Genomic DNA, 21,322 nt, shown 5'->3' with positions numbered 1-21,322 from the left:
CATTAGCAGACTAGCTACTATTCCCTATATATTCCTTTTAGAACCGTTTACAGCTGAAACATTTTTAATGGCTCGATGAATATGAATGCAACATTTATAACCATTTACACATATGAGACTTTGGGGCACATCCATCTTTCATCGCAGGCACATAACCTCCCATTACCACACTGTCACACTGAAGAGTGAGTGGGGAGAAGAGGACCCCACTTTGTAGTGAAAGATGAGGACATTATTTCTGCCTGTTTTGTAAAACACATGTTCAGAAATCTCCCTTATTGTCATCACAGACTTCTCTCCCCAGTCACGCACTTATTTAGACTCTTTATACTTTCATTAACAATGGAAAAATGCAGGCCGTTACATCTGTTAGCAGACATAATTTTAGACAAATACAACTTCTTATCAAATAAGCCTGCAATAAATGTTTCATGAACAGAACCCTTCAATAGAACTCCCAACACTAATTTAATGAGAAGTATCAAATGATTTTTTTTTTTATTCTGATATCTCCCCTGAGACAAATGATACTTTGCAGGCCTATTTTTAACAAATGAATTATTGACTTAAACTGGCACAATTAATCACAATATAATGGGATCAGGGGATGTTAGAGGCTCATTCAGCACGGCAGATGATGAGTACTGACTCTTCCAAGAAATGAGGCTCTTTAATCACTCCCAGATTAACAGCTACATGCTTTCAAATTTCAATCACAGGAAACTGGCAGAGTGGAATGAAAAGGGCCCACTCCAGCAGGAACGAAGAAAGCAGGATGATTTCTTACCCCATGAGAGCCCCAGTGCTCGTTGCCTCAGAAACAGGCACCCAACTTCCCTTGGGAAAGGACAGGATCTACATTGTGCTGCTTTTCCAAGAGTTCTTCCTTCCAGTCTTTATCAGGTAAAGAATTTGGTTTCAGGAGGACAGAGCACGCTCACAACCCATCAGACCGTTTTTAACACCTGCCCTTAAGGGAAAATCTTCAGGACTTAACAGAAAAAGCCTCTTAACTAATCCTCTCCTTACCAGGATAACTCTTCTCTAAAGTTTTGCACCTTCCTGCACCTTGCATGCCATGTATACTGAAGGTGTTGGAGTTATTTTTTTCTTATTTTCTTTGATCGTTTCAGTTCCATTTTTCCCTATCCCGAGCACAAAGCTTTCTGCGCTCCTTCCGAGGTGCATCAACCCCCTGAAGGAGTGGAGAGAGGAGCAGACAGACACCCCAAGTCACCTCCACAGCCGCTCCCAGCGCTAGTAGTGCCCAGTGCCAAGGAGCAGCCCCTGAGTAAGACCTCGTACCCCTGGGCAAAGAACTCAGAACGGTCTCAGCATCTCCCAACCCAGGTGCATAAGAACAGGCTTCGGTCTTAATCCCTTTTAGGCCTTACTAACTCCCTGCAGGGATGAGAAGTGCCAGGAAATCCGAAGTCTTTGCAGAAGGGGCTCGTGCGTCTGAGCAGCAGCACCCTGCCGAAGGCACTGCGGAAGCTCCGCTCTAGGCCCCGGGGTAAAGCACGCGGCCGAGTTCTCACCCTGGCTCGGCTCCCACCCCTGCGATCGCACAGACAGACCCCAGCAAGGGCGATCCTCACACCGGGGATCTGAGGCAACTGTCTTGCCGTGATCGGGGCTGGAAATCCTTTCAGCTCCCCAGACATTTGACCCAATTGAAGAGTAATTCAGAAGCTTTTGTGACAAACAATAACAAAATAATAGGTATACAGATTAACTTTTAAAGGCAGAAATGGCAAAGGAAATGAAACAAAATTAACATCAAGGTAAACTGAATGCATGCTGAACTACATGGAAAGTCAAATACTATGTCTGCTTTGCTTTGCTAGTCTTGAGTTTAGGGTTCTGTCTTTTCTCAGCAACAGTTAGTGACATCTCAGACACCTCAAGCAGAGCTTTTTCCTTCAGCCTGTGCTGCTTGAGGTACCTGCAATACCCTGGAATCTTGCAGGGAAAATTTCTCAATTTGACAAGAGACTTGGCAAGTAAATAACAGGTAAATAGATTCCTAGTAGTTGAACTTCAAAACAAAAATGCGTTTTTTGTAATTTGCACTTATAAACAATTCTAAAAATTAGCTCCTTTCTAAATTGGAGAAAGGCAGCAATTTCCAGGGTGAATCATGTGCATCATCTGGCCTTACATCCTGCCTTTGACAGTGACCTGCATCAAACGCCTCCGGAAAAGAATTCAAGAAACTCCACAGAAGGACGTTCAAGAAACAAAAGGAGCTCCACAAACACGAGAATCACACAACCCACATGGCTATTTCTTCCTGACCACTTAAAGTTATAAACAAATGCAAACCCTGAAACATATGTTTTAGCATTTGATTACTGTTTAGTGTTACACCTCTACATATTAACATTATTTAGATAAATATACAACCTCCCTTTGATTCATGTGCCAAAAAAATAAACAAACAAACTTCCTGGCTAAGGGCTGAGGAAGGGAATCATTGGCTGCCTCCAGAATCACTGTCCAGAGGTGAATTTCACTGACACTGACACCAACGCTAATATTTGCGCTAAGGGCTACCAGAAAGAAAGTCTGATTTTTTCAGGTAGAGATTCTGTGTTGGCGCTGGTAGCAGGAAGAAATACTGAAGATGGTTTTCCCTCTGCACAGGAGCCTTTTGCTCCCTCTATAACAAAAGGTATTTGCCAAGACTGTTATGATACTGCACGGTTGCTTCCTAAGAAAATCTCCTAGTAATCTTTGCCTACTTGATGTACAATATTAGACTTTCAAACAAACCAAACCACGACCTGCTAATACTAACAGCACAATACATTTAAAATTGTCAATATGGTAAAAATTAACCCTTTTCTCTTCCTTCAACTTCAGATTTTACCTGAGAGTGTGTAACAGGCTCCACCAGGATTTCACTGCATGAGAAGCATCCCAATTAATTTTCCTGATATATAGCCACCTCCAAATATTTTGACAGGGAGAGGTGCCAGTTTTCTGTCCACTTCAGTCCTGATTCTTGTTGAAGCTGATTAAGATTGTTCCTCAAAATTGGTTTGCTGTATTCACCGCATGGCTTTAACAGCTGCACGTCCTCAAGCGAGGAGGAAACATTGCTGCTCCCATTATCCCTAAATTCACACAGAAAGAGGAAACAGCTATTTGCAATGGAAAAGCAGTGGGAAAGAGACTGGGAAAGGTGGCAGATGTACTGGGCTGTGCCAGACTTTTTCAACACGTCTCATTGTCTGCAAGGCAGAGTGCAGAAATGGGAAATGGCAAGTGAAACCCGCTTGTGTGGAAACGTGGCTAAACCTTCTCCAAACCAGGGCCACTCTAAGAAGGGGGCCAGCTCCTGGGTCTCTAGGGGGGGGTCTGGTAGCCAAAACCCATTCTCCTCTTTATCTTAATTTATAGGCCTGTCAGAAAGTTAGAATTGATTGGGAAGAGGTCTTGTTTCACCTATGGTGGGAGGAAATCAAGTGATGTTAGCAGCAGCGCTGGGCACATTATCATCTGCTGGTTCCATTTAACAACTTCTCACAACATATGCAGTTTACATTATGGTATCCTGCACATGTAGTCTTTGGCTGAAAATATCCTCCAGAGCTCTGAATTTATGGTCATGCAAATACTCGGAGAGGCAAGAAACAGGCATGCCAAAGAATGAAAAGGGAAAGCCTTCTTTGTTTCTGCTTCTAGGTCATGTTAACTCTAACCCTGCCGTGCTGCAACGCAACAAGGGATGCTGGTGTTTCAACTGCACACCCTCATCTTTCACTATGGCAATTCCTCAAATACCATCATCTCCCACAGACCCACTTGGCTTCCCTGGGCAGCTGGAGCTGGGCCTCTGAGAAAAGATCTGCTTTCAGCCAAGCCGTCTTTTTCTCTCTCTGCAGGCCTGGCATAACAACAGGCCTCACTCTGCCATTATCGCGGCCAGTTCTGCATCCCCTGGGGAGTCTCCCGAGTCCCAGCACAGACCTGCAGGGCAGCCAGTTAACCACTGTGGTCAGAACTGCACAAGCACAAAACAACAAGTTTGTTCCTTATTGTTGCTACCCTTTCTGCTATTTTTTTACAGACATTAAAGTTGTGTGATGTAAGAGGAGGACTGAACAGAATCTCTTCGTCCATCCTTTCAGCACAACGAGTGTCGCTCTCCAGCAGCGATCCAGCAAGCTGCTGTTGCTGTGCAGTGCCCGTCAGAGGTACAGGTCTTGATCCCAAGAGCACTGCAGACATGTGGTGAGGATGCTGAGCTTATTAGCCCTTCTGGCCCAGTTGATTAGCTTGGGCACAATTATGCTGATTCTGGAGTTGCGGCCTCAACATTACTTTGGTGTCTTTGCGTGGCGCTAGCCAGTGGCTGTAATTTTTGTCGTGGTGGAATTGCAGGCTTAATGAAAGAAAAGAAAAACAAAAAGACGTTGTTCAAAGACCTCCATTTCACGTTAGGGCACAAACAATATATATACAACCAATGCAGCAATCTGTCACCTGTCAGCTGTCGGCAAAAGCTTTGTGGGAAATTAATTTTCAAGTGCAATTTCAGTAGCCTGTTGATGTAACGCCGTGGAACAGTGGGAACGGATCATACGGGAAGTGGACCTGTACGTTTCCTTACTGTGTGCTTTGCACAGCAAAGACGCAGCCCACTACAAAATAAAAATGTATCTTAGAAATTTCACTTTCTTTGGGACTTTTTCCTATGCTAGGCTGGATTGTCAGATCATGTAAATGCAAACAGTTCCATGGATTTAGGAGGAGTAATCTCATTTTATACCCAAAGGTACCACGACCCTCTGTTCTGAGGAGTGGCCACTTGGAACAGGAGGGTTAAAGCAGCAAAAAGTCACCAGGATTAAGTTACTAGGATTACCATAAAAATGATAGGCTTTGTCACCGACAGCCCTCTCCAGAGAGCGTTCTTCCTTGCAAGTCCAGCGAACCCGCCCAGCGCTGATGGTGGCAGCGAAGCCCCGAGCGCGGCTGCGCTCCTCGCTGTTCCACAGAACAGGAACAGTAAGTGCAGCTATTTCCAGTCCTGACTTCTGACTAACCCACATCATAAATTAGACTGTCCCTTTTGGCCACACGTGTGTTAACTACACTGCAGTTTGGTCACAACTACTGTACAGTCCTATTTTTTGATAGATTTAATTACTCCTAATTTATATCAGGCAGAACTGCACTTAGCATGAAGTACTTAGCACTGTCACTTTAATGTCATGCTTAATACACATTTTTAGATCTCTGGTCATTAACTACACGATAGATTTGAGCCTGGATTTACTGTACAGCGCTCCATGGCCCCCCTTGGCTTTTGGAGGCTGTTGCAGAAGCCTGATCAGCGTTGCCTCACATACAACATATACTCTGTATGTGTGACATACAGCCCGTTGCTCAATTTTGACATCACCAGGGAACAGCAGTGCTCCTCCAGGTGTGACAGGGGGGTATTTTTAAGAGAGACTCTCAGATTCAGAGTCCTGCAAGCTTTCAGCCAATATTAATCAGTCTGCTAAGAAATAAAAGCAAGTTTATTCTTCTTGGGAATGTTTATTATTGCGACAGTTCAAAAATGAAATTCATATTTGTGAGAAAAACATGGTTGAAGTTGTTCCTACGTGGATAAGTGACCCACATTCCTACTTTCCTCTTAATTTTTTAATAAACTGATTCATTCACTGCATGATACCACTACGTGTTCATATCTTTATCAAAAACATTAATAAAATATTCACTTGTATTTGTTTACCAAAATGCCTTTTATGGAGATGAAATATTTCTAAAATCTGCTCATTTATGTTTTTCACCTAGCAATGTATTAAAAAAACAAAACATAATTTGTGTTGGTGAAACTTAAATAATTTTGACAGCAGCAACAACTTGTTTTGCAAAAACTGTTTTTGAGGGGAAAAAGCAACTCTTTCAAATTCCACAATTTATTTATTTTTTTTTAAAACAACCTGCTTCTGTGTTTGCTCACTGCTGAAGACTGTGCGTCCTCAATGCCATCTGAGGCATCTCAACACTGTAGAAACATAAATATAAATGAACATACTAAATGGTGATTGCCAAGTTGTCTAGCCCATCATCCTGAAATGGCCATTCAGGACAAATTCCTTGAAACTCAAGAATGCAATTCTTTTCCTTTCAAAGGTCCTGTCTACAGAGTACACTGAGGAAAGTTGAGACAAATGAAGCCAAACACGAAGTCAACGTGCATACCTCAAAGCTCTGCGGTCAGGTGAAACTGCAGCGAACTACAGGCACCGTATTCCGAGGCAGAGCTGCCGCGCGGGGGGTTAACAGCCTCCTAAGCTCATACAATTAGTTACTCCTCATGGCTCCCCATACAAATGGGTCCTACGCACACTTGGGAGCTTATGGCTTGCATGAGTTGTTGCTACACAACTGAGTTGGTTACGTGTCCCTTCAGTTCAGCCGAGGTGCCCAGGAGAGCGCCCTGTCTTCACAGGGCACAGGCCTTGGGATGGGCACATGGGACCCGACTGGCCCCTTTCCACGGCCGCGGCAGGAGCTGGCCCTGGCCCTCCGTGTCACAGCAGCTCCAGGGACACAGCTGCCACAGACGGACGGGGCTGCAAGGGAGACCAGAGTGAGGTGTAACAGATAATTTTCTGGGCTTTCTACAAAGTGTGTCTGTTCCATCATGCTCTTTTCTGATAGTAGTAAGTAGGACAGGGAAAGTTTTGCTACAGAAACTGCGGTTACTCATGGTGTGTGTTATTCATCTTTTGATTATTTATGAGAACATAATAACAAAACAACCGAGCAAACAAAGCCCCCCTTCCTCTACTCCTTCTCCTCCAAAGAAACCAGCGTAAGCAAGTGGACTGTGCTTAGAGCTCAAGTTGGCTTTTACAAGCACTACCGCTACCTAAAAACCCAGGGAGAAATCACACTTTTTCTGATTGACAGGTGCCACAGTGATCAATAAGGGCAAAGAAAACAACTTGAAATGACTGTTCAAGTTGCTGTTACATAATTTTGGCAAACAAAGGAAAGTCTCCGCTGTCAGCAGTGAGTGACACTGGCATTGTCTCGTGTTAATCAATACCAGCCCGCACATGCCCTGCGCTTCCCAGGAACCAGCTGTCCCTCCGGGGGAGGCTGCGTGTGACTGGAGGGGGGGATGCCGCCGAGATCAGTGAAGAGTCAGGCATGGGGGACTCAAATTCATCTGCAAGCAGGTGCTAAGTGAATTCCTCCAAAAGGACAAGATTCATTCTTTTGCCGGCTTTGGGATGAATTAGCATGAATTCATAATCCATAAATCCTGGTGGCAGCAGAACAGCATCCCTCCTGTTGTTATTTATTTTGAGATTTTCACTGGGGCAATAGCTTTACGTTTGACATTTATATAGGTCACAGTGAGCTAATAGCCATCTGCCATCTGGGGACTTTTATAATGAACATTGCAGAAGACTATGAAACAATCTCTGGCATTTCCGATTTGAACATAAGCTGAAATAGGGTTGATCTTTACAATATGCTCTGCTGTCTCTCTTCAGGTTTGCATTAGTCATTTGCCTGGCCTTGCTACACACATACACACGCTTGCACATATGGGAAGCGGTGGGCTTCAGCATTTAATACTATCAGTTAATCACCACATGCATGAAAAACACCCAATACCTTGCACAGCTATAAAAGGACCTCATTCACCTGAAAATTCTTAAAACATTTCAGAAATATTAATGACTCCCCAGCCCTCCTCCCCTGCAGTGCGGGCACAGGAGGCTCAGCCATCGCGCTGGCTTCGCTACAGTACACGGATGTGAAATCACTCCTGCAAGGTCACAGAGCCCTCCCTCAGCACAACCTCACCGCCCTGCTCACCCAGGATACACCCCAGGCTGAGCTACCACAGGTAAGAACCGCAGAGGTGGAGAGTCCCCAGGAAGACCACCACAGACAGAGGGGCTGAGGCATAGCAGATGACACCCCTTCATCTCACCCTCGGGCCAGAGCAGCCGCCCCAACCAGCCCCGACTGTTTCCCAGTTCTCTGAGGCGTTTGGCCAAGTGCTCCCATGATTGAAGCCAGCTGAGCCACCTCTGCAGGGGAAGGCTGGGGCAGGGGGGTCATGCCCTCACCTCAACAAGCAGCAGAGATCTGCAGTGAAAAAATCCCTGTGAGGGATTTTTAGTGCCATGAAGTATCCACAGTGTCACCTCTTGATCATCTCCACCTGTACTAAGTGCTGTCGATGCAGCAGCCTCTGAGCAGGCCCGCTGTGGGCAGCTGGTCGTGCTCCACTTCTGTCCCCAGCTGACACGGGAGTGCCCACGGGCAGAACCTGCACCTCCCTGCCCCAAGAGCAGAGTCTCTGCCGCCTCCCGCCCGCTCACCCGGACGGGGCGTACAGGAACACGTGTATTTCCGAGCACCTGGGCGCACTGTGCTACGATCATCAGCTCTCGCAGATGGGGAATTGATAGAGGAAAAGATTAAGTGACTTGCTGAATCGTATAAGCCACCTACAAGAGTTGTGAGTGAACCCAGGTGTCCTGAATTTCAGGTCAGCACTTTAACTGCAAGGCCGCCCTTCTCCCAGTACCTACATGCTGTTTATTTTACGATACAAATGTGTGAAAGGACTGAATGTGCTCAGACAGATGAGAATATCCCATCTCAATTAGTCACTCTCCAAAAAGCCTCCTAGGGGGCCAGGCCTCCTTAATGCTGCATGTTCCTCCTGAGTTCCCCAAGCCTCAGCAGGCCTCAGGGTAATAAATTACATTTGTCTCTGCCTTAGCAGCAGCAGCCTGGCTGAATCCTCCTTTCCATGACTCAACTCATGATGAAATGCCTATTTCCTGGTGCTGAGATCTGTGAAAATTGGTCCTTTCAGCCTCCCTCCTGAGGGACATGCCTCAGCGAAGCGGCTGGGGGCATCTTTGATCAGATGTGCTTTTCTCCCTTCCCTTTGCCCCCTGATACAGACGCCTGGTCCTGGGGTGTCACTTATTTGTATTATGTCTTTCAAGGACGACACACAGAGCGCGTTTGAAATCCAATCCCCTCTCGTGGGGCTGTGGGGCTGGGAAATCAGGGAGATGCCTGAACACTGACCAGGTTTTGACCTGGTCCTACAAGGACTCTGGTTACACAAAATGCTGTGCTAGCTCTGATAAGCATAAATCTTTTGGGCTGCAACTTTTGTGAAGTTCAGCAGGTGACAGCTTAAATAACTTCATGCTCAGCTGCTGCCTACTAATGCTGCCACATGGAGGGGGCAAGCCAGGCTGGAGGCTGGCCTGGGAAGCCCACCTTCCCCGCTCCACCACCGCCCTGGCAGCGTGCAGGGGCTCTCCGTCCGGGTACGGCAGGTAGCCTTGGTGTGGCACAGCAGCCTTCTGCAGCCTGGGACACTTCAGCTGATTACCCAGCATGACTTCCCTCCCGGCTCCAGCAGTAGCTGAGTTACAACCTGCCTTTCACTGGCCTACATCTGATGGAGTTACTTCGCACTGATGCTGCTGCAAACAGGCACAGCTCTGCCTGTGTCACTGACCCCCTTTCACAGACATCACTGCAGACTCTGGTCCACACGAGAGCAGCCTCATTACAGTGGAAGGCATAAAAAGATAAATGCTGTAAGCCTTATCTCTACCTTTTCCACCACATGCATGCTCCCTTCCCCACAACGCAGGATACGCAACAATACACAGTCAAGGCTGTGCTCGTGCTTCTCAGCACCACTGGTAATACCTAACAGAGCTCACCCTGAGGAGTGCTTCTGGTATTGTTATTAATGTCCATGTCACAACTGCTTCCCTAGGATTTCCATTACAGCCAGGGATCATAGTGCACAGAAGGTGCCAGGAGCTCAGCCCAGCCTGTTTTACCCCAGCAAGATGCGAGACTCAGCTCTCTTGTTGAATTTCAAAGAGAGCAAGAGAGAGAGGGGACTTTCACATTGCTTCAGTTAAGGGGAGGATCACCAAAGGGCACAGAAAGAAATGAAAGTGAAAAGGTCACTCCTATTGCTGGGAATACATTTTTTCACCAGCCACATTAGGTAAATTTACTTTTGCTTTGCTGCTTAGTGTTTTCCTGCATTCCTGTCCTGCTTCATGCCTAACCTGCAGCACTGAAGGAGCCCCTTCATCCACCCTGGCCCGCTCGGCTCTTCCCAGCAGCCTCCGAGGAGCTGCCTCGTCCCGTTCTGTGCTCTGCACCCCCTCCAAGCACTGACTCCTGCAATCCGATGTCAATCACAGCTATTTTAATGTGCTAACTTTCTAAATCCACACTTGTGCTTACTTAACAATATGCTGCTTTGATCAGTGTAATACAAGCAAAACTAACAAGAATGGGGCCCTTACCTCCCCTCCCCTCTCCTGAAGCAAGCCTTGCCAGGCCTCAGGCTTGTAAAACCAAAGCAATTGCAATCTTTAATTTTATTTCCTTTATTTTCAGGCTGTTAGGTGCTGGTTCTGATTAGGGACGTTCTGAGCAGGAATAAGGCTATTTTAAATAAAAAACATGTTGAGCTTTAGGGGGAAAAAAAGCACAACCTTATCAATTTAGAAGAAATGACTTTTCAACCAGCGTTGTGGACAAGGCTGTGTTAAGCCGGGGCCTCGGGAAGCGACCTTTCCTGTTAGTCACATCGTGTTTATGGTTTAGGGATCAGCGGGACATCATTTGTGGGTAGAGCGAATGGACTTTACCACAGGGTTCAAGAGGACAAGGGTTCCAAGCACGTTCAGGACATGTTGTTTCAGGAGCACATTCAGAGATAACGCCTTACCTACGTCTGAGCCTCACAAAACCAAAATGAGATTTCACTTAGACTTCACCTGGGTAAATATGAAGTCACTAGTTTGATTTCAATAGAGTGCAACTGAGAATGTACTCCGTAGCCTAGCAAAGCTGAAGCTGCTGCACTGGGACAGCCCCGCAGCCGCCTAATTCACCGAGGCTGATACAGTTACACTAATCTGTGCTGCTGAACAAACAGGCTGGTGTTTGCAGTGGAGCGGCTTTGCACTGCTGCTGCTGTAACTGAAATCAAGTATGGCCCCGTGGCTGGATTTACACCGACAGAACGCAGAACAGCATCGTGCCTTCAGAGCGTGGGTCTGGCAAACCTGGTCCTGCTAGCACAGCCCCCTGACCAGCGTAAACAGACTTCACTAGAACAGTGTCACCTTTAACCAAGCTGCCTAGCACATGGGAAATACGTGCTGCATACACATGGCTTTGGGATACTGCACAGGATTTTATGGTAGGGTCAGGGGAAAACTCAGGATCAGCCATTTAATCCTATTCAATTCGGGCATGAATTGCCCAAATCTGCCAGCCTCAGCATCCTGACTGCACTTTCCCCTTCAAAGCAGCTCTGTCTAGTCTGGTGACTCTGGGTAGCAGAACCTTAGCTTTATTTTCATCTGTCTGTCATTTTTGATTTCACCTCTTTGGATATGTGCGCTTTCCTCCTACCCCCACAGATCCTATGACCTCAAGGTCCTTCACCATTCCGTGCCAAAGTCATGTCAGAGCTGAGCTTCTGCTCCTCAGGAAGGAGTTACGGGGACCTCTCACAGGTCAGAGTTCAGATTAAGTTAAAGAGGCAGGGAGATAAAAGCCGGAGCAGGCTCTTATGGAAGAGTTCACGGACAGCTGCCGTACCGCAGTACAAGTGGCTTGACTTGGAGTGTGCTGAAACCAGCAGAAGGTGTTTTGAATGCACCAAAATGCCTTTCGTGCTTTCATTTGTATTCATTATTTTTACCCTGGTTAAAGACAGAGAGTGAAACGGCTGTATTAGGACTAAGACTAAATAAGACTTTATATATGCCTTATGGTGTGCTTTGTAAAACTGAACAGACTGGTCACAGTAGAAAGTTCTAGAACCAGATTTAGGGTGAAGAGTACACTTACCCCAGTACAGGAATTGATCCTTTTAAGTGACTAGCTCTGTTCTGGTAATAGCTGTTATTATATTGTTATTCGAATGGGAAGAAGCTCTTCCACAGACCAGGGCTCCGCTGTGCTGACAGCTCAACGTGGAAGAAGAAAAGGCTGTTATCCCGAAGGGCTGGCAATCCACACGCGGTTCTGAAACTTGCTGCTAGCCATGGCCTTAAAAAACTGCCTCTGGCACAACCAGTTTCGAAGCCTCTTTCTCACTCAAAATTTTGCAGTGTAACATGATTTCATTAAGCAGATGCTAGACAGATAATGTGCCATCTTCAAGAAAGGGGTGTTTCCCAAGTGCTTAGGAGTTTGCTGCATGACTCTGATGTCAATACAGAAACTTTGGCAGACATCAGAGGACTTTGAATCAAACCCTTTTCTTTTCTTTCCCTAAGCCATGCTTTCGCTGTAATTAATATTTCCACTAGTCATTCTGGGATAGGTGGAGGGAAGCTCTGTGGGACTGAAATGCACCATCACACGGGCCTGTGTGAGTCCTCCTGGGCCAGGACCTCACCGCTCCAAGGGCTGGGCAAGCGCTGGCAAACCAGATCGCCCCGGAGTGCTGAACAGAGCAGTGCAGTTGCACGCACTTCAAAATGCTAATTTATTTTCCCAATATGCGAGTTAGTTTTATGATATCAGCATTTTGTAGCTGAAAAGCTATGGGTTTCTCTCCAGTACAGGGAAGGGCAGCATTCTCTGAAGTCAGTGTGGGTTCCTCTTGTTGGCTTGCCAAGCCAGGGCCCCAGATAGCCAAAGGCAGGTGCTCAGCTTTCAGCAAAGACCTGGCCCCTTTCCAGTGCTTCCAGGTGGCCAACCCCAAAAGTGAAGGCATCTCGAGACAAATCACTTCGAAATTCTTTCACTAGGACTGGCAAATCCCCTCTAAATCTGCCTCAGCGTTAGTCACTGCGCACACGTGGGGAATGCACGGCCCCAGTCAATACATTTCGCTCCGAGAGGGGCCGTGGGCCCCACACGGCCACGAGTGCTATTGTACCTCTCCTGGCAGTTGCTGCATTACTATGACAGCTGCAAACCCCGATGAGTGAATAACCTAATCGAGCCATTAAAAGAAACAGAAGCCCTCTGCCCTGTTTGATTTCTCTCTATAATGATGTAAAGTGCACTTTAATGGAGTCAAAGTGGTCCTGGGCCATTCTTGTTAAGGCCATTTGATGCAGTGCTATTGAGTCCCACTGCTAGCGTTCATTACCTCCCTTCAGCTCTCTCCCCTGCTGCATTGTAGTTCAGACTTCCCAGCACAGTTTCTCTGCTGCTACAGCCCCTTGCCTGCATTTTGTCTACATAAATTAGACCTTGTGCAGCATATTGGCCTGTCAGGGGACTAGGAAGAAACTGTATATTGTTTCTGGCATTCCCGGGCCCTTCTGCCCCTGACATCTGCTGTGTTTGTGACAGGGAATACATTCCTGACTCATTATCCGGGCAAGCGGAATCCCTCCCTGACAGCACCATTAATCAGAATCAAGCAGTCCGGCAAATAAAAAAAAAAAAGGGAGAGAGAAGAAGAAGAAAAAGAAAGCAAGCAAAGAAAAGAGACAGTTTCTAACTTTCACTTTTGTGTCATTCCAGTGTCTGAACAAGTAGCAATCTATCTTTCTGAGTGACAGCTCTGATGGATGGCATTATTTATGCTTTTGTGTATTAAAAGACAGTTCTGGCACTGGCTTGTCACTCACCAGAGATTTGAAAAAAGTTGAAATTTAATTTGAAGGAGAAGAGGGCAAAGATCATAGGATTCTGGCTCGGGAGTGTTGCCTGGGAGGGACAGAGATTACAGTGGGAGGGAGTAACTGGAAGAGGTGTAGAAATGGCGCATAAATAAGTAATTGCCCTTACAGGTATAGAGGTTTCTGTTTTTCACCGTGTATCTATATTCAGATCTTCCTGGGCTGGAGAGGCCTGTTTGTTGACACAAATAGGTTTGATGTTCCTTGGAGGGATGCATCATTTCAGGGTGAGACAGGCATATGCTTAATTTTCTGTACATAATTTGTGTGTGTTTGTGTATACAAACATTATTACATATGCACATATATATGTGACTAAATGTGTGTATATAACAGGATGTCTTTACATGCACATGTGTATTTACACAAATTAATTTTAAATATAGGCTTTTTGTTCTAGCATACACATCTTCAAGATACAAAACACACATCTAAATATCTACACACACATGAAGACAGTCACCTGGATACATCCCAAGATGAACAGTACATCCATAGTTTTAATTTCCTTCTTTTAAAAAATGTTTACTTACTACACTATTTGTAAGCAAGTTTAAGTACAAACAAAGGGCAATACTATTTAAATCTAATTATCTTGTCTAAAGTTTTGGGCAAAAAATTGCATTTCACTTCATCTGGAAAGCATAGTTTGACTGTTAGTCCAGTTTTATGTCTTTTTCTTTATATTTATCCACACACAGGCCAGCTGACTGTCGAATGCAGACCTGCTATGAAGATTTAGATGCCCACACTTCCATTTGTACCATCTCCTGCCTGCAGAAAAGGCTGGTAGTTGCATGTGAGGTGCCAGGCTGAGGAGCTGTCTCATACTGACCCATTTATAAAGTCAGAATTGCAGAGTGTAAATCTGTATCTTTGTTTAACGGTGCTGATTTACGTGCTGGCAGTTGAACCCACAGGTATTTACACAGCATATACCCACCACATCATATATAAATACTAGAACCCGGTCAAAGCATGTTTGTGTGGGGCTATTGTACGTAGCGGTGTAAGAGGAAACAAGCAGGCCACCACATTCACTTCAAGAGCAAACAGGTACATCTTTCTGAAAATTGTTGATTATTTGTATTTATGCCAGCAGTGAATTTGGCTCTACACATACTTACGTTTCTGCAGCCCTGATGACAGGGAGAGTCTCTCAGGACCTGCTGTTCCATGCTCAGAGTGAACAGGGAAGACTTACCTGATCTGAAGACCGTAGATCCATTATTAAAGGACATTATATGAATAAGGAATCCCAAATTCAGGTGTCAACATAAATTAAAAACAGGATTCTTACCTGAAGCAACTGAATTTATCAGAAAGTCGGGATCACAGACGGATGCACATCTCTTTGTTCATCCCCTTGTGACGTGCCCTGGGACTGAAGGGAGGGAGCTGCCTGTACTCTGTCGTGCTGCTCCAGCGCAGGACGGGGATGCGCAGAGCGCTCGCGCCGTTCACCCACACGCACCTGCACGGGGATGAAATTGAAGAGAGCGATTTGGTCCCGGGTGGAGCCAGGCCACCGGCCTCTGACTGCAGAGATGTTCCCTTCCTGCCAAGGGCTGTTCCGCAGCCGTGGCTGCCCATGCAATGCCACGCACAGGCTTCTGGCTGCACGCTGGCTTGGGTTATGGGTCAGACACACAGAAATGATGGCACATAGCTCCCCACAGCATCAGACAAGATGTTACACTCTATGGTATTTCCAACACTGAACAACACATGGTTTTGACCTGAGAAAACATGAAATAATAAGAAACATGATTCCTATTATTTATAACTTTTGCTTGCAGATGACCCATCTCTTGGCTATTTTGACAAACATCTGTTTTGGAACCCATAAGCCAACATACAGCATTTGCTTCTAATTAATACAAATTTGTTTCATTCCCAAGTCTCAGCAGGTTTCACTTCCCCTCTCCTAGACTATTGGCATCAGCAGCAGTCACCCTACCACACCTAGCAAATCTTGACAACAACCACTCTTGAGACTATAAATCTAAGGCAAAATCCCAAGCACTTCAAAAACTGCCAGAGTTCTTGGCTAAATCCAGGAATGGTGTTGACTTGCAGGCCCAGCTGGATTGTTACTATTATCCTCTTGGCCTCTTTTTTCCTTCCTGAGGATAGTGTATCTCCTCTTCCTATCCACAGGGATTTTTCAGCTCGGCCTCACTGCAACACTTGAAGTAACACTGTATTTGCAATACATTGAATGAGCACTACGGATGGACAGACAGGGAACTGCTGTGACCCAGGAGCATTTGAAAACCCATCACTGGTGTTCTGCTCGAGATGGTGGTCACAAGAAGGCCTAGGACTGTGCACTGACTTAACCTGAAAAAGCTCCCTAAAGGGATGACATCACAGCAATCCCAGGCAATGAGCTGTCCCTTCCGGGTGTGAAGTTGTGGAATAAACCTATTCTTTCAAGATCCAGAGCTTAAATTTCAAAGTCAGATGTGTGCGTAATTCCCTCAGGCTCCTTTGAAACCCAGCCGGTGTTTTGAGAAGGAGCTGGTCATTTTTCTAATCCCAGTCTCAGTATGGTGGAGACTGTGGATTGGTTTTTCTTAAATGTTAATACCATTAAACTGAAATTAGCTGGGCTGTAGGGCAGGCTGAAGTTAGTGGAGAGATATGTGGAGCGGTTTCTCTTCACTGGCTTTCAGAGGCGTAAGTTGGGCTGGTCAGTAACTGCTCCAGAAGGAAACACAATAATAATCACTCGTAACAACTAGGCACAGAAGAAAAGGAGAGTCTATCCTATTTGTCAGTCCAACTGTATCAGTCTTCTTGGAATTGTACTGTGAAAGAAAGACATCCAAGACCATACCTCAGCTGGGGTAAATGGTGTAAATTTTCATAGCTCCAACGAAGACAATTCATACCTACTAAAGATCTGCCCCTTGATCTCCAAAGCCAAAGAAACATAAGCTCTTGCGTTTTAAGTGTGCTGGTTGGAATGTTTAATTCTATTCTGTCGTCTGTCAGAACAGCAGGCAGAGGGAAGGAATGTATTGGTGTCATATGGAAACCACGGTTTGATGACGGACAAAATTAAATCCTTGCATTTGGACATAAACCATGGTAACACAAAATATGCAGCAAGTCAGGCTTGGTTTTCAATACTGAAAACACAAGGCCCCACTTGGCAGGCTGAGGAGGGGATATTAGTCAGATTTAGACATGGTTTTCTTTGTTTTATTGAAGGATAAATAATTATGTGCTGAGATATTCCAGACTCATGTTAACACAGTTGTGTGTGAACCACAGCAAAGGATGCTGTGAGAATAGGAAGGACTGAAGGTCCTTTAACCTACAAAGTATCTGGGAATCCTGGAAAAGTTTTGGGGTTCACCTCTGAAAGACAATCCCAAAGTTTCCTCAAAATATATCTGACGTGCAAATCTCCATAAATTAAACCTTCCAAGCATTTGCTTTCTTGACATTCTTAGGTTCACATATTGACTGAGTACACACCACGTCTCCCTGCAGCGTCTGCTCAGCATTCCTGCCACTGCTCCGGCTGGGGGGGCGGCTGGCCGAGCCCCCAGCTCCCACTCCTCTGCCTGGGGCTGAGCACACGCCCGGGGGCTCTGGGAACAGGGGGGTCCCACACTTGCAGCATAAAGGCAGCTCTGCTTCCCTTTTAATGCTTTTTACTAGGTGAAGTCCAGAGAACACCTCATGGACATGTAAGAGCAAAATTAGTAAACAGAGGGTGGACTCCTCTCAGGCAAGTAGTTAACTAGTTACAAAGAGATTTTGGGAAAGTTTTTTTATGACTTGTTAGGATTAAACAAATATCTGTGCAGAACAACAGATAAAAATACTTTAACTTGTAAGAACACTTATAAGTGCAGGAATTCTAACATAGATTTATTGAATATACCCAAACCTGCTGAATAGTTCAAAGTGATCCTCAGCACATGAATGTTCTGCCTCGCACTCATCGTTTGTTCCATGATCTCCCAAGGGGCGCTGCTACTTCTTGTTTTAAAAGAAACCCCAATGTAAAAATTGCCCGCAGTAGAGGATCAAAGGTATTACAACCCTGTCCCACTGCTGTGCTCCTAGTTTTATTTACATTGGAATATCCTGAAGGCAGAGACCCTGTTTTTGTTCTGGTTTTGTATTGTGCCTCGCTCAGTGGAGACCCGACCTGGCCTCTAAGCTCAAACCCACAATAGTTAGCAGAGCAGTTTAAAACCGGTGCTGTGAGTGTTCCCAGAGGCGCTGGGCAGTCAGAGTAATGAGCTGCCCTCGCAGACACAACGTGCCCTGTGCGGACAGCCTTCACGCGGCCTGTGTGCCAAAGGGGCAGAGATGGTCCTATCTGAGATACCAGAGAGAAACCGGCTTCATGAAGTGTGGGGCCACCCCTGTGTGGTGGCACAGGCCTTACGCTCCTCCATCTCAACGGCTCTGCCTTCACCAACCTGGTACTGCAGGGAATGAACCGACCCTCTCTTCCTTTCCCGGCATCCCCACCGCAGCTTCCGTTTCCCAAGCTGATTTATGATCTTTTGCGCAGTGAAATCTGCATTTCTCTTCCCTGACAGCACTAATGAAGTGTGCAGAGACCTGACAATATTGACTGGTCTTAGTCATTCATGCTTCTCTTTCCTGGTCAGCCTCCTCTGCTGCCAATAAAAGAGAAAAGTGGAAGGGGAAAGCCACAATTCACTGATGAAGTTCTGGAACTGCCTTTTTCTAGGAAAAAAGCTGTCCCAGTGCCTGCCCTCTAGAACTGAGTTCTGATTTGTACCACCCCCAGGTTGCTGTGGATGCTGCTTTACATCTTGCACTGTCCTGCTGCACTCACAAGTGTAAAATGGAACTTTTAAATCACTTTTTGGAAAAAGCAAGAGACATAAATGTCAGCACAGCAGAGTGAGTTTACGTAGAGATGAAATCAAGCTGAGTAGCACAGATACGGCACGGAGCTGGATTTCATGTTTCACTGACGCCCTTGGTCCAGAGGTTTGCTCATTAACAAGGCTATGATTCTGTTATTGAAACTCATGGTAAGTGGTTCCGTAGGCAAAGATCCAGCAAAGCACTTAGGCAAATTCATAAATTTATGTCCCATTGACTTCTGTGCAACCATATATATGCTCAAAGTCATGCATGTCTTAAATGCATTTCCAGATCAGGCCTTGTACTCAACAAATAGTCTTTCTGCAGCATCGTAAACCCCAAGCTTTCAAAATTCATGAGTTCAAGCTCTCATTTCCCCTAAGCTACCATAACTGCAATGCTGAATGCAAATTCAGAAAATGTTTTTTAAAAAAAAAGTCTTAGTTTTGAACTTCTGATTCCAATAACTCTGGATAGGATCGTAGCTTTAACAAAGTAAAAGAAACAAAAAAGAATGACAGCTAAGGCTGTCATCTCAGTCCATATCTTTAGGAGAAGAGATTTTTAGAAAAAATACTCAATACTGTAAAACTTGCAATAAAATCCCTAAAGTAAGAAGATTGTTTTTCACATTTGAAAAGCCTGAGATCTTCGTCGCAGTCTCAGGCTCAGTGTAACCAGCTGGTGCACCTTGAGCTGTGTTTTGGGTGGGGGGGAAGATTGGGCCTCTCAGTTCTTGTGCCTCCCACAGACATTTTGCTTCTCAGCCACTACGGTGCTTCAGCTTAGTAGGGTTCTCTGCAGAGTTGTGCTGCTTCTTGTTTTCTTTGACTTTTTATGCATTCGCTAAAGTCTTTGTTTAAAGGTCATCTCTTGAATGAGTATTTTAAAGTCTTCAACAATAACAAGCAGGAAACCAAACTGCCTTTTAGGAAGGAATCCCAACTTGTTTTTCGCACCATGTACTTTTTCTTACCAGCCATTTGGCCAGTAAGTCAAAACTGACTCCCACATCTGATTAAGGCAGATGAATTGAGTAGTTGGGAGCATCTTTGGATTAATCAGACCTCTTCCAGAAGAGCTCAATTCATTTTTTATAGACTCCAGGCACCCAAGAGTGTAAGACCGTCTTGCATTCACCCATGTGTGATTCATGTTTTACTCTTTTCTTTCCCAAATGCAGCACAACATATTCTTCAAGTGATCAAATATTTTAAATCTCAAAGTGACATTCTGCAGAAAATGATTCAAGCTGCTCTTAATGTAAGTGGTAATTTCATCAAACTAAAGGCAATAGTGAATTATTTTTAATTATAATCACTATTTCAGTGCAGGACACTGAGCTGTAACTAGGGTTTGCATTTCCTGTGGAATTTGTCCTGGCCCCATGCAAGACCTGCTTTCCGACAGTCATTTGCTCCGCCTGCATTTCTGGACAATCCTCCATTAAATATATGCTTCACTTTATGCATATAAATGTTATAATCAAGACTTGCTTTGTTTTGTGCTTTTGCCCTCCCCTCTTGACGTCCCATCTACGTACACGTACCCTCAGCTCTCCGTCTCGTTGCCTCTCTGCTCCTGGCTGAGGGAGGACCCATCGGGGGACCAGCGGACGCTGACAAGGAGTAACCAGAATGTAGAGCACTCCAAACTTTTCTCCTACTTCTTCCCATGTGGATTTTCAGAGCCTGATCTGCCAGGGGCTGCAAGAGATGAACACGCAATTAAACTCTCAGGGAAACCTGAACTGATGAAAATTTCAGGACAGAAAAATCCTAGGGCTTTTGATATTTTGTGGGATTTGGGCTTCTTGCTACTTTCCTCCAAATAAAGCCTTTGAGGAACAGATCAACTCTGTCCGCTGGAGAACTTCAGCTGGAGGAAACTCCCGTCTGTTGCAGTTGCTCCATTTCCCTCTGACAAGCCCCTTCTCCCCCGGCACATCAGAGGGGTGGCTTTACATTGCATCATCGTAAATGGAAATGACCCGGTGTCATAGGGTGAAATATGAGCTCACCAGGCCACTGATTCCCCGACTGCACTACTGTAGAGATACTTTATTTCTGAATTAGGAAGAAAAAATTGCAAAGCTTAATAACATAGATTTGCCTTTTGCCTATGAAGCTGTAGGGGTGAGCGTGGATATGCTGGTAGGGGTTGTCAAAAGGTACCAGTCCAGACCCTGCGGTAATTTTAATGTCCTGGGTGATGGCCTGTCTGTCCCCAGGTCACCCCTTACCATCTTCCATGACCACATTTTTCATTTTCCTACCCTGACTATAAAATATCTGGTGCAAACCTCAGCAAGGAAATGAGGCCCATAAGGTTGAGAGTTAAGCACTCAAACGCTGGATTTCATAAAGCAGACAAAGAGATTAAATGCACGTTGACGTATGAAACTGAACATACCCATAGGCCACGGAGTATGTTCCCCAAATCTGGAAGGATGCACAAGCAAGCCTTCTTTTCATCATCCCTGTCCATTAGCACCCAGCTAATACACTTTATAGAGTCTATAGAGACAAGGTATTATAAAGATCATGCAGCCCAGGGAAGTACAAAAGTGATTTAAAATGTTCTAATCTCATTAATCTGTTTCTTCTCCCTAAAGATATTCAAAGCCCAGGCCAGATCCTTAGCTGGCAAGTGAAGTAGAAAAGCACTTAAATAAGACCTTAGATTTAAGCTCATGCTTAAATTCTATTTACCACAAAGTTCATTTCAAGATAAATTCATGCTAAAAC

General features: G+C 45.3%; 1 protein-coding gene across 1 annotated transcript in view; it reads right to left on the bottom strand.

Moving 5' to 3' along the window:
• The window catches only part of KCNU1 (potassium calcium-activated channel subfamily U member 1), a 201,110-nt gene that overhangs the window by 111,531 nt on the left and 68,257 nt on the right, over nucleotides 1-21,322 (bottom strand). The window contains exon 30 of the mRNA XM_074808175.1: nucleotides 15,007-15,180. The gene's annotated coding sequence lies outside the window, so the exon portion shown is untranslated. The remainder of the gene's footprint in view (nucleotides 1-15,006; nucleotides 15,181-21,322) is intronic.

This window comes from Strix aluco, chromosome 28 (assembly GCF_031877795.1).
Source record: "Strix aluco isolate bStrAlu1 chromosome 28, bStrAlu1.hap1, whole genome shotgun sequence".
Taxonomy (NCBI): Eukaryota; Metazoa; Chordata; class Aves; order Strigiformes; family Strigidae; genus Strix; species Strix aluco.
The sequence above is the reverse complement of the archived record's forward strand: the minus strand, read 5'-3'. Positions and strand labels throughout refer to the sequence as shown.